The sequence below is a fragment of the Alligator sinensis genome, unplaced genomic scaffold, assembly GCF_000455745.1.
Source record: "Alligator sinensis unplaced genomic scaffold, ASM45574v1 scaffold268_1, whole genome shotgun sequence".
In the NCBI taxonomy this organism is placed as follows: Eukaryota; Metazoa; Chordata; order Crocodylia; family Alligatoridae; genus Alligator; species Alligator sinensis.
Genome location: NW_005841853.1, coordinates 649208 through 662986, shown reverse-complemented (window position 1 = coordinate 662986; position 13779 = coordinate 649208). Strand labels below are relative to the sequence as shown.

The following is a 13779-nucleotide window of genomic DNA, read 5'->3' as shown; positions in this document are numbered from 1 at the left end:
ATGAGGAGCGAACATAACACATGTTCACCCATTGGTGGGAGGGGGGGCAAATCTTAGACCGGGTTCTGCCATTTTTAAACCAGTCTATGAGCGCTGAACTTCTGTTCTGTTACAGGTATAGACCGGTTTCCAGTTGCTTATACTGGTTAAAGTGTAATGTCTGTATCTGGCCAGAGTAGACTAAATTCATAAGACAGTGTTTCCCATTCAGCCATGAGAAAGAGAGAGTTTTGTTGTGATCAAATAATTCTCTGCAAATTCTTGGCTTGGAGAAGTCTTAATTTTAAAACCTGATGATATTTTTCTTCATATTATTGCTAAATATATATGCATTGATGTTCATAATGCCTTTTCATCTGAGGCTCTTACTTGAATGGTTTTATTAAATTGATAACCTCACAAAACATATGCCATACGTGACTTGACTAGTGCCAGTAGCAATCACAACCAGCGCTTGCAAAACATAGCATCTTTCATTTGTAGATCTGGAAGAGCATTAAAGAGTGCAGTGCCTCACCATTAGTATATCCTTATTGCAGATAGCAGAACTGAAATTCAGAGGCTCGAAGCCAAGGTATAAAACAAGTTGTTAGTAGAGCCAGGACTGGAACGTAGAACTGCTGATCACTTCTCTAAATCACTCTGCATTCAGTTCACTAGCCTTTCCTGAGCGGTCTGTGTTGTTCATATTAATCCACACTTTGTCCAGAAGCAAAACAGCATTTCCTCGCATGATTTTTATGCATCAACTTCTTACGTTTAGATTCTTTTGGATAGCTCAGCCAGTCTAAATTTTGCCATAAAAATCTTTCTCCTACCCTCAGACAGCTTACATACATGCATCAGATTTTTACAGCTGAGTTATGAACTCCTAGAAAGGGAAAATTGAACAATGGAAATTATGACAAACTATAGCTATGAAATACACCTTTAAGAGCACTATTTTGGGTATATTTATCGGCTAATCATAGAGTATTTTTGGTGACAGCCAATGGAAAAAAACCTGAACTTCAGGCATGGTTGATGCTGTTGTAAAACAGATGTCGAGCTAAAGATTTGTGGCTTTACACCAACCAGATATGTTAAAAATTGTACTTAAAGGTTAATATAATAAAAATGTAGTTCATGTGAGAGTGATAGAAATATTGATCAGGGAAAAAAATAGTGGTCCAGAAATTCAATTGTAAAGAGGGGGGGAGGGGGGACAGGGGGAAGAACTAGTTGATGTATGAAGAATTTGAGTTGTGACACTGAGATCAATGGCTGTATTTTCACCCAGTGAAGCATGTGAGCCTCAGATAAGGGCAGTTAGTCAGTGAAATACTGACTGACATCACCCTTTTACTGTTGGCATTTAGTGTCCAGTATTGATCTAGACTGTCACTGCCAACAAAGTATACCAAGGCTATATTTATGTTCAGTTAATGCCACATTTGATATTTTATAAATTATGGTCAACATCTGCAGGTGTTTCATGGGTTAATTCTAGTAGCCTTCCTCACTTACTTGATTGCACTCTGTACATGGCTACAAGCCATTATAATCTTCTGCCAATCAGTCAGAAAATGGGCAGTGCGCTGTAATCTGCAACGATTCTTTATATCCCGAGATTCAGCCGTCTCGGAGAAACGACGTGCTGTTCTATAAACAACGGCTATACATCACATTCGTGCTCTATCAATAGTGAGATAGGAGGAATACTGTACTTGGGCTTACACAGTAATATCAGCTATACTGGCTCAAAAATAAATGTGTAAAGGAAAACCTACTATTTATTTTGTTAATCTAGAGGAGTTAATATGGCTGACATTGAAGATATTAAAAATAATAGTGATATTATAACTAAAATGTATGGCCTTTTGTAATAAGAGACCAACAGCAAACAACTCATATGTTCATGATTTTATATATATTTTTAAAAAGCCATAAATTAGAATAAGTTTGGTTTGGGGTCAGAAATGCTAATAAGAAAGCATCAATCTTCAAATGATGTTTCCCTAACGTCCCAGCTGGCAGGCAGAACAGCACAGAAATGGCTGAATGATGTAGATAATGGTTCAGCATGAGGTGTGGAGCCGAAAGAGCCAGGTGAGGTTTCAGAAGGAGATTTGGGTTGTGATGCCAGCAGTTGAAGAGTGCAAGCTTGGATTCCAGTGGCTTGCACATAAAACTCGAGCACGAGCGTATAAGGCCGGCATTCTCCCTTATAAACAACTTCCCTACAACTCCGCTTACCAGTTGCGCTCCTTATTGCCAGTGGAAAAATAGTTTTGCCATATAGCCGACTGCCAACCAGAAAGCTTCACTTGTGCCCATCCACCCATCCGCTCCCATAGAGATGTTCTACTTCTAGAAAGTCGCTCCAAGTTTCAGTGCCTCAGTGCTGCGGCTTACAAATAGCCTGCTGCTCTGCACAATGGTGGCTTTGTTTTTTAAATGTAGTCATTTAAATTAGAGGATGCTCAACAGTCTGCTTTAAAAAAAAAAATGGGTTTGAATGTAGTGTTTGTGACATGTTTCAGACAGCTCTGGTGTCTGAGTCTCTCTCCATAGCCGCACAACAAAGATAGAAAGCAGCAGGCTCAGGCTCACACCCGGCCCCTTGGCACATCTGTGGATCAGGCTTGAAATAAGTGGTGGATTCCATTTCCCACCGCCCATGCACGGATCACACTAAGGAATAATTATTTGCATTCCTTGAGGAAATATGGAAAAGTGATTTAGGAAATATCAGGCAGAGTATTGGTGTGCAGTGGGATTCTTGGGCTTCCTGGCTTGCCAACCAGTGGCTTTGTAACGGTGCAAAATGTAACGCCACATAATCTAAAATACTTTTGTAACTCAGGGTGGTGAAGCTTTTAAGCAACTAGAGTCAGTCACAGGCTTCTTGGTCTGCACACCACAGGGATGCCCTTCCACCCTGCTGCACCATGCAGGCATCAAGCCTCTGCCACACCACACCCCTTCTCCCCGCTACTGCATTGCACTGCACACCCACGGGCCCACAGCTTACCCCGAACTCCCCCGGCCATGTTGCACAGCTTACCCCCATGCATGCTAGGGTAGGGGCAGGCATTAAAAGCTGGAGGAAGGTGGAGGAGCCCAGAGACTCTGGCTGCTATTATAGCCAAAGCGACGCAGGGAACAGGAGTGGGAGCTTGGAGGCCACAACCTAGCCCCATACAGACCACCAGTTGGACAGCCCTGTTGTAACTTGTTCTTTTGAAAGGAGAGCGAGAGAATGGCCTTGCACATGGAATATAATAAAGCGGTCTGTTGTTGAGTGTTGCTTTACCAGTCGATAAATGAAATTGCGCCAGCACCGTTCTTTCTGCTTGGGGACAGGTGAGGGAAGCAGGTTTATAACAGTGGGAAGAGCATTGAGTCATAGAAAATGAGGGTTGGAAGGACTCTCAGGAGGTCACATCCAATTCAACCCCCTGCTCAAAGCAGGACCAGCCCCAACTACATCACCCCCGCCAAGGCTTTGTCTAGTTGGGTCTTAGCTAGCCTTTGTGAGATTCATTTTATTAAGACACATAAAGGACATAGGACTGGCAGGGACCTCCTAATTCATCCAGTCTAATTCTCCTAGTTCTTTGAGATCTTTGCATTAAACCTGCCTTGTAACTAGGAAACCATTTTGCATATTTTTATCTACTGGCAAGTTGTTTTTGTAGCCCAGGTTGGGATCTGAGGCATTTCTTGGTTTTTTGTTTCTGTATTTTTCCTTAAACAACTGAGTTCTTTGTTAAATCACAAACTTCTTCATCACGGGCGAGTGAGAGCAGACACCTGTGCGATGCACCCGTTTCCCTGACGGCTGCTGAAAGCCAGCAGAGAGAGAGTGGGCTCGGTACTGAGAAGTGTTAATGGCTCTATGCAGCAAGACGGTCTGCCTGACAACTAGAACAAGCAGTGATGAGGCCTTGGTTCAACACTCCCTCACTCCTTCCGGACAATGTTTAGACAGTGTTAGTCTTAGTATTCAGTTACTGTCCTTTTTATTTTTTCCTTTTCCCTTTTTCCTGGCTGCAGTTCAAGATCTTGATAGCCTCTAAATGCTCTGGGATGCGGTTATCTGAGGGTTCCCTGAGAAGTGCTTTTGTCCGTTCTTGGGGCCAGGGAAGGTTTTCTCATCCCTTCGGATGACACTGTCCTTGACGCATTACCAGGACGTGATAGAAGATGTTTTATCTTTGGCTTAAGTTTCTTTTTGCCAGTCCTAATCATAGTCTTTTTTTTTTGTTTTAAAGAAAAAAACACAGCTCCTACAGACAAATGAACCTGCCCACTCCTTTAAAAAAATGCACCAAAAAAATTGAGTGACAGCATGCCACGTTAGCAGCTTACAAAGATGTGAACAACTAAGCTCATATGGTCCTACTAACATCAATGCAATGGCAATTTAAGAGCATTAACAGTCTGTATCAGCATTATCTTTAGTCCACTGAAAAAGCCAAAAGCAAACATTAACGTAGCCAGTTACGGATGGGAATCCTTTTTCATTTCATTTTATATTTTTGACATTCTCTATACCCTCTGCCAGTTATGACTATCTGCTTCACTGTGGTCATTTTGCTGTCACATAGCAAACCTCTTTTTTTTTTTTTATTTAAAGTTCCAACAAGAAAAGCAAAGCCATTCATCCTTTGGAGGACTTCAGGCTTGTTTCCAGTTTCTAACATACATGGAGCTGGCACAAGAACTAAGTCTACCAACTTTTTGACCCTTCCTGAGATTCCTTGTTTCCTCTGATGGTTTTTATGTCATTTTAATGCATTTTGATGAGTTTGTCATTTAGCTAATGATGTTCTGATGCTTTCAAGATGTCTTGTAAATGTCTAGTACGATTAGGGAGCTTATAAACAAGCAGATCTGTCCTGGTTTTTCAGAGGTGTACATCACTCCATCGCTCCTTTCAGAGTGGGATTTGTAGATGTTCAGTCATCCCTGGAGATCAGACCTCTTCACTGCTATAGCCATAGGCACTGTACAAATCATTAAGCTAAGTAAAATGATAAATTATTTGCTATTGTTGAGAAGTATATAAATGCTCGTTTGATATCAGAGTGTTCTCAGTGTTGCTTACTGAGCAACATGGCCTCATATTAGAAGGGTCATGATTTCAAAAGACTTGAAATGACTTTAATACATCTAGTCATATTGTGAATGTGTAGTAGAGCGTGGCAAAAAACCTTTGTTCATTTTGACTGCACTGGAACTGACTTAATGCCTTATCCTGTAGCTGCTTCACATACACACGCCACTCCTGTTCGCTTTGGCTCTTGCCTGCACAGAGCTGGCTTGCCCGTCATGTACATTTGATCAAAAGATTCAGACGTTGTTTGGAAGTTTTGCTAGCTCCCGAGGTTGTGTTCTAAAAAATATCAGCCTTTGTGACTTAGGGAAATGCTGCTGTACTTCTGCACATGCACTGAGAGAAGGCGTTTCATTTCGGTTACTTGGAATAGTTGTGCAAACCAACCCTGGAGACTGATATGCTACAGGGCAGAGAAGGAAATAGTCTCATGGATGTAATCCTTTTATCTAGGTGGCTACCCTCACTATTGTAAGGTGCCTAGCCATTGCTTTCTGAAAGGGTTGAGCAGCTGGGCATAAGGGCCCAGATTTGCAACAGAGCTTGGCAGCCAAAAGCTTCTGTTTCAACACCTAATGAGTGACCCTCTATTCAAAAGCACTTGACCTTCAGCAACTACCAGTGTCCTTGTTGGGACTGGATCTCCCAAACGTTTGTGGAAATCTGGCTGACTGATTTAGGGGCTTAATTGAGAACCATTCAGCTTTGCAAATCTGGCCCTGGTTGATAGTGCTGAGAGCTATTCCAGGATTTTCAGTAATACGCGGTTGCAACCATTTCCAAAATACAGCTCTCCCATTTGATGACTGTATTGCTTTGCCAGACAGGTTTCTAGACTTCTTCATTGGTTCTCCCATCAGGCTGTCCTTCCTCAGTAAATGATAGCAGAGGCTGACGGGGAATAAGCGCTTTGAGTAAGTGACTTTCTCTCTTTTGATGGAGTAAACCAGCTGTTGCAGGAAGTCTTGTTTACTTGGGTTTGTACCCTACGTATTTTACTTGAGCAAAATCTTCTCTTTGCCTCAAGCTTTCTGTGATGGGTGGTGGATGGTCATAGCTTCCCAGAGTTGTCAAAAGCAAAATTAGCTTACCTGCAGTAGCAAGACTGGCAATGTTGGTTGCTTCTGTTCTCCTTTACAGCTGTGTACGTCTGGAGCACACCCTCTGTCTGTAAAAAATCACACTAAGCCTCTTGCAAAGTCTTAGTAACATCTTTTTAATGTAACAATATTTGTAAGTGTTTTAGAAAGCTTTGTGTTTCATTTGGAGTAGGAAGGAGAAGATGTGGCATGGTTTGGGTGGTTAAAATGTCTTTATCTGTAAAAAGAGACAGATGAAGAGCTGAATATATATGGTTAAGTTAATCCATAACTAAGAGGCATGGAGACTCATGGTCCAGTGGTTTGGGTGCTATTTAGGGACTTGAGACATAGGTTTGGTTCCTTCCCCTGCCACAGAGAGATTTGGGCAACCTTGAGCAAGTCACTTAATTTCTCTGTCCCTCCATTTTGGCTCAGTACAGGCAGTCAAAAAGCCCGAGGCTGAATTGACAGAGTCTCTGCAGGTTAGTCTAAGCTGCAGAGATTGAACTGATAAGCAAATGAATATACATTCACTTTTGATTCGGGAAATACAGACACATGCCTGCAGTGGTTCAAACCAGAAGCCAGGGGCAGGTGCTAGAGCATGCCTGCCAACTACTGCCAAAGGGAAGAGAGCCTTCCAAGAGTCCCGCCCTCTGCCCCCCACCCCTTTGCTGAAATGGAGGGGGTGTGGCCAGGCCCTAGTCCAAGCGCTGCCTGGGTGGAGTGGGGGAAGGTAGTGGCATTGAATTTATAAAAGCTTGAACAAAAATAGTCCTTTCCATGGGTGACTGGTGCCTCTTGAGTCAGCGAGGGGGGGGAGGGTCCCTGGTGCCCAATCCCACTGACTGATAAGGGGTTCCCCACGGCTGATCTCACCAAGAAGTAGCCACACTGCTTCTGGAGGTCCCGAAGCCACTTTTGCTGATGGCCCTGCTCCCCACTGGTGGTCCCGCCTGCCCCCCTACCCACTGGCTATACAGGCAGCATGGCCTGGCAGGTGGTGCAACAGCGCTCTGAGGGGGTGCACGTGCACCCCCATGCTCCCCCTACGCGTCGCCACTGGTCCTTTCTTGAAAAAACTGTAATGTAGTGTGTCCCCTTACTCTTCCTGCTGCCCCCAAGGTCTCTGGGATTTGTAGTCCACAGTCACAGCAGCAGGACTCTCAAGGTTGCTCATTGCTTCCTCTTCCTAATTTCAGGTGCCTCTGGGATTTGTAGTCCATAGTCACAAGCAGCACTAAGTTTTAGGAGGGCAGCTCTGTGCTCGGGGGAAGGTGAGTTTAACCCCACTCCCTGGCCCCTGGGGTTTGCCTATGGGGAGGAGGGGGCAGAGAGCCAGCCAGTGAGACTGATGAGCCAGCCCTCACTGCTCCAGCTAGGGAGCAAAGGGGTAGGGCCAGCCCTGCTCTCTGGAGCAGATAGCACAGCACAGGCCAGAGCAGGGCTGGAAAGCATGCTGGGATTCTGGGGAACTCTGATTTAACTTAAACCAGGAAGGGGTCTGGGACAGAAGTTTCATAACCCAGTTTAACCCAGATCAGTTAAGTCTGATATACTACATTCAAACAGGTTCATCTTAAAACAGTTTCAGCCATTTTGAAACTGGTTTATGTGCACTGAACTTCTGTTCTGTTCCAGATTTAAACCAGTTTCTGATCACTGAAACCAGTTTATGTATAACTTCTGTCTCTAGCCTTTGAATTGGTTCATGGGGATAAGCACACTTATCTACCCCTTAGGGACAACGCCAAAGTAAATGCATTGAAGATCATGAAACACTTCAGTATGACAGTAATAAAGCTTGCATAGGGACAGAAGGACAGAGAAGGGACAGAAGGACAGAGAAGCATTAGAATGATGTAAGTACGGAAAATAAGAAAGGGTAGGAAAGAATAAGGATAAGGAAAAGGGTGGGGAGAAGAGCACACAAAAAACCCGAAAATGTCCTGATGAATAATCTCTTTTGTACTGAAAAATAATGTCCCAAAGGGGGCTAGGTTGGGCAAAGCTCTGAAAAAATATGGTGAAATCCACATCCCTGTGCCAGAAGGGACACAGATGAGGTGCCAGTATCATCTTCATGTTTTTTCATCTCTAGTTTTTAAAATGTTACAGACGCAAATACAAAGTTTTTTACGTAGGAAATTTAGCTTTGTTTAATTAAACAAAAAATTCATTTGTGCAAATCATCTCATTTGAAACTTAAGAAACAAATGTTACTCAAATCAATTACTGGAGAAAAGTGGCTTGCTAATTGAGTTAGGCAAAGACTCTGCCCAGTCTATTGTTGCAGTGATGCATTGAATATGACAGTCTGGCTTGACTCGACGTGTGTGAAGCATGGCTGATCCTTACTGAAAGCCTGCGTTCAGTGAACCAAGGCATATTAATAGTGAAATCAAGGTTCACTGCTGACAGACATCAGTTTGCCACAGGCTGTTTTTTCACATTCCCTCCTACTCTTTTCTGGTAAATCCAGTAGATATTTGGAAGCTCTGCTCTCGAGAAATTTGGTGAGCAGAGCTTCTTTCATAACGCCCTCTGTAGTCTCTTCCAGGATGAAAATATAAATGAGGAGAATTATGGATGATTCAAATTGTCATTGTGCAAAATCAAACTTAGAGCAAATACAGATTTGCATGCTGTTTGAGGGACCTTAATTACTGCATGGTTACCCTCCTCCCCCATTTTATTTTTAGAATTTAAAAAGAATTACGATACGATTGCCAATATAGAGATCTCCAGGTGAGCAGTAAATACTCTCATCTCAGTCCATTTATTTTTGTTCAAACAATGAGATCTTAAAAAGTCATCAAGGCTAAGTACAGGCCTTCAAAAAGCCCCTGGTGGAAGCATCCTAACTATTTCGCTTTACTTAAAGTGCTGTAAGTTAGAGCATGAGTGAACCAAGCAGATGTTCACTGTTTAGTGGTGGGGGCTTGTAGCCTGTCCATACTGGCTGCTGGGAGCACTCCCACACAAGTTGCCTCCTCTCCCGCCGCCCCATAACAGCTGGTAATTGTCAGCAGGGGCCGGGTTGGAGAGATCCTGGAACTCCACCCAGGCTGCAATGCAAGCTCGGCTGTGGAAGAGAGATCCCAGAGCCCTTTCCCTGCAGCCCCCCACCACCCCTTCCCCCAGCCAAGCAGAGGTACACTGCTAGCTGGCCTAGGCTGCTGCAGGGGGAGATGCTCCCTCCCAGAGCCCTTCCCACGCATCCCCACAGTCAGGCAGTGGCTCACTGCTGTCCAGCCAGGGCTGCTGCAAGGGAGAGAGAGACCCCAGACTCCTCTCCTCACAGCCCCTCTACCTAGGCTGCACTGTTGTGTGGCCTGGCAGGGGCAGCTGTAGGGAGAGAGACTGCAGGCCCCTTAGTACACATCCATTGAGAGTTAACTTAGAGCACCACCATTTTTAAAGTCCTCTAAGGCTAGGGACAGACATTACACATAAACCGGTTTAAGTGATCGGAAACTGCTTTAAACTAATAACAGAACAGATGTTCAATGCACATAAACCAGTTTGAAAATGGCTGAATGTAGTATCAGACTTAGCTGATTTAGGTGAAACCAGTTTATGAAATGTCTGGCCTAGACCTCTTTCTGGTTTAAGATAAACCAGACTCCTCCAGCACCCTGGCATTCTCTCTGGGCTAGGCAGGGCTCTTTGCTCCACAGCAGGGCTGGCCCCTCCACTCTGCTCCCTGGCTGCAGCTCCAGAAGAGACTTGCAGGCACAGAGCATCTGCCTGGCTTCTCCGTGCTAAGCAGGGATTATTCCCCCCACCCCTCTGCCTTACACAGACACCTCAGCAGTAGCTAGCATACCACATACTGGGTACAGCCCATGCAGTAGGAGACAACAAAGGCAGACAGGATTTTTGGAGCTAATCAACAGGTAGTTTAATGTCCTTCCTTGGAAAAGCTATTTAAGAGCTGTTTAGTTAATGGAGAGAGGCTTTGTTCTCTGCTGTAAACATTCTCTGCTGGGCTGCTCAGGACCTTCCAGGGCCTGGTCATGCCCCCTCCCCACCTCAGCTCAGCCCTGTGGAAGGGAAGGGAGGGCTGCTCTAATGCCCCCAGGCTTCTAGCCTGAGCCACTGCAGGCATGTGCCTGATTTTTTTTTCAGTTCAGAGTGGGATGCCTGTGCAGTTACAAACTGGTTTAGCCTAGCCAGGTTAGACTAACCTGCAAAGGTTAAATAAATTCAGGCTCAAGCTTTTTGTATGTCTGTCCCTAGCCTAATAGCATGACTGTCTGTTCAGTTACAGCTTTAGAGTATTTTCTGCCTGCTTAGTGTGCAGTATGTCTAATGTTTGTACCTAGCCGATGTGACTTGTTAAGCAACAGTATTCTGAAGTACAGTATGCCAGGAAAAGAAGAATCCATGCATTACATGAGTAAATCAGTTAAAATAATTGAAGATCATTAACTGTGCACATTTATAAAATGTGCACATTTTCAACATTTGAGGTCTTTCAAGTGAATTGAAACCTGTTCCTAATGTAGGCTGGAGGTATATGTTCAGAATCAACCTTGCATTTTTTGCTTTAATTAGTAACATGTTTCAAAACTTCCTAACAGTTTTTTAATGTGCAATCAACTTGGTTTAATGGGGAAGAAAACAATTGAGATCATTTAAAAGCCCATGCTGCCTGTATGCATTCAGGTAGTGAAATAGTACCTCTTGATATATACAGAAACGTTTTTTTGAGTCAGTGGGATCCATTATCCATGTCTGCTGAAGTGCTGTCAGATATGAAGTAAATTTAGAGACCTGGTTGTCCCTTTAGCCTATTCATCACTGTTGATTGGCTCCAGTGGCAGTGTGTGGTATTTTTAGAGCAGAGAATGATATGGAATTTCTCCATGTACAGAACATTAGCTGATCCCATTACTCAAAGCTCCTCAGAAAGTCACAGCTGACACTTCAGGTTGGCGCAAAAGAAGAACAATCAGCTTAGAAAGCAAAACGCAGGAAATGACATGCGATGAAAATACATTAGCGGGGCCATGGCTGTATTGTTCCCCTTGTCAATTTGACTAGGCTGTTCCTTGAAGTCCATAACATCATACAGTAATTCAGTAATGTTTGAAATGCACATATTTTTCCACATGGAATAGAATACAAGCAGTTACATTTTTCATGTGTTGAACCTGAGAGGTAGCATGCAACCGAGTATAACAAGCATTCGTTTCCTGTGTAAGCCATCGAGGATTCTGAGATTGTTGGTCGTGAGCGTTGGGATATTTTCAGAACAATATTTGCAAGTGGCTACGAATAAGTTATTTTGCAAACCAAAGTCATCTGTGTTACTATTATCATTATTTCATCAAAGAAAATCCATTTAGTTTAATATTCATTTGAATTGCTTCTCTTTAAGACCTCCAAATCCCAAGAATGTGGCGAACACACTCGAGAATGTCAAAATACTAAATAGTATGTAATTTTCTCCGACAGTAAGTGGTTCAGCCCTTGCCAAAATTGTTCTCTTTTACGCCCATTGTGACTCTATTGCTTTTTTGAGTCAGTGATATTTGACTTTTAAAATCCAGTAACGAGAACACCGCTGACCTTTTTTATAATGTTATGGAGAGCAAATTGAATTGGAGGTAATCTGTGCTGTGCTGACTAAGGGAAAGCCAGGCAATGGCCAATTGTCTTTAGGATGTATTGTTGGATGCCAAGCTCCATAGGATAAAGAAGGGAGGGTGGGCATGTTTGTCGAGCATTTAAAAAATGTATGACTCTCTAGAGGATGTACCTTTTGAGTAGCTCTCTTACTGACCCCAAGAAATGTGATACTGAACTTCCAAAGCTTTAGGCTCACGATGAATAGCATTCATCTTAGCTCCTGGTTCTGATCTGGTAAAAGCTAACTCATGCATGCACAACATGATAGACCATGTCACGCCTCAGAGCCTTTTTCAGCACTGTCTTCTTATACATTTTTTATAAGCCAGAGCGCATTCATAGAATTCTGTCTCGGAGGGCATTGCACCTTAATGACTGCACTGAAACGTGTAGTCTCAGGCCACGTGCTTCTGAAAACAAGAAGGGACTAAAATGTTTAATTTTTTTAAGGCTTGCTTTAATAATCAAAAATTAAAAAGCTGCAACACTTAAAAATGGAAGACTATTCATAAACTGGCCTCTGTTACAGCTTTAAGACAGAGGGATAGCATCTCAGTTGCTAAGACACATGATATAGGTTTATATGTAAACATTTCTGAGCGGTTTTGTAGGTAATGTATGTTGATGCAGGCAAAAAAAAAAAAGCCTGTAAGCAGGTAGACAGCATGGACAGGGAGAGAACAAGTGTCAGATTTTTATTTAAACTGCTTTTTTTTAATCTAGTTGTCATTTTAAAGCTCAGGAATTAGTGCTGCTAACTTCAAGCAACACCGATATATGTAGCAAATAGAAACGTTCCCCAGCTATTGTTCACATATGATTTTGTCACATGATTACACGATCCAGCATACCCAAACTACGCACTTAAAACCTGATGGAGAAACTATTTCAAGGAATATATTTATGCTTCTTCACTTAATGAATAAAATATACGGGCATAATATTCTTCCTTTGGATTTAATTTTCTAAACAAAATAAATAAAATTAATAGGCTATATCAGTTTAAGTAAACAGTACTATTTAAGTGGACAGTACTATTAAGCAAAAATGAGGATGATATGTACTTTGCTTAGCGTTAAGTACGTATCCAGATTGATTAGCAGAATTGTAGAGTTAGAGCGATGTTATAGCCAGGATGGTTTGGGAATTATGCGAGAGGCAAGGACAGGATCAACTGCATAATTGGGATATAATTAGATGAGCTTTCAAATGCAAGGCAGTCTTTAAGTCTGAGCAGTAAAAGCCCGCACAGTATAGTAAGAGCTGGTCAGGAACTTTTCAAATGGGTTTTCAATTGGAAAATGCCTGTTTCTCAAAATCAAAATGTTTTACAGGAATGGTATCAGTTTTGATTAAGCTTTTGTTGAGAGAGGTTTCCTGTGCCTGGAATAGATGGAGAAGAATTGTGTGCTATCCCACATCTCAGCAGAACGTCCTGAAAAACACTCTAATGCAAAGGTGGGCTATTATTTGGGCCAGAGGGCCACTTAGGGAGTTTTGGTAAGCTGTTGCGGGCCAGGTCACAACCCGCCCCCCATGCCGGGCTGAGTCAGCACCCACCTGCCAACTGCACCTTATCCCAAGTTGGGCTCCCTGGAAACCCCACCACCCACTCTGTCCAACACCCCCAGTGGTGGGTGCAATGTGCCCAGGCCATGGGGCTGGGTCCAGTGGCGATGACAGAGACTGACAGCAGTGGCCAGAAGGAGCCACCACTGCAGGGGCTGCTGGGAAGTGGAGTCCAGCTGCCATGCCACCCCAATCGCATTGTGTGCCTGGGGGCAGCAGGACTGGTTGTACATGCCATGGCCTGGGCTGCCCTTTGCACCTGGGCTGAATGGAGCCAAGGGACCCACCACGGGCCAGACAAAATCCCTTGGGATGCCAGATCCAGCCCATGGGCCATATTTTGCCCACCCCTGCTCTAACTCTGTTCTGGGGAGTGTCTCCCTCTGAATG

At 43.5% G+C, this 13779-nt stretch overlaps 1 protein-coding gene across 16 annotated transcripts in view; it reads left to right on the top strand.

Annotated features, from left to right (window-relative positions):
- Window positions 1–13779, top strand: part of CELF2 (CUGBP Elav-like family member 2) — a 490120-nt gene that overhangs the window by 266640 nt on the left and 209701 nt on the right. The window contains exon 1 of one of the 16 annotated variants that reach the window (XM_025213153.1): window positions 5153–6015. The exons of the other annotated variants lie outside the window; for them this stretch is intronic. The gene's annotated coding sequence lies outside the window, so the exon portion shown is untranslated. Of the gene's footprint in view, window positions 1–5152; window positions 6016–13779 lie in introns of those variants that run through there. 16 annotated transcript variants of the gene reach the window in all.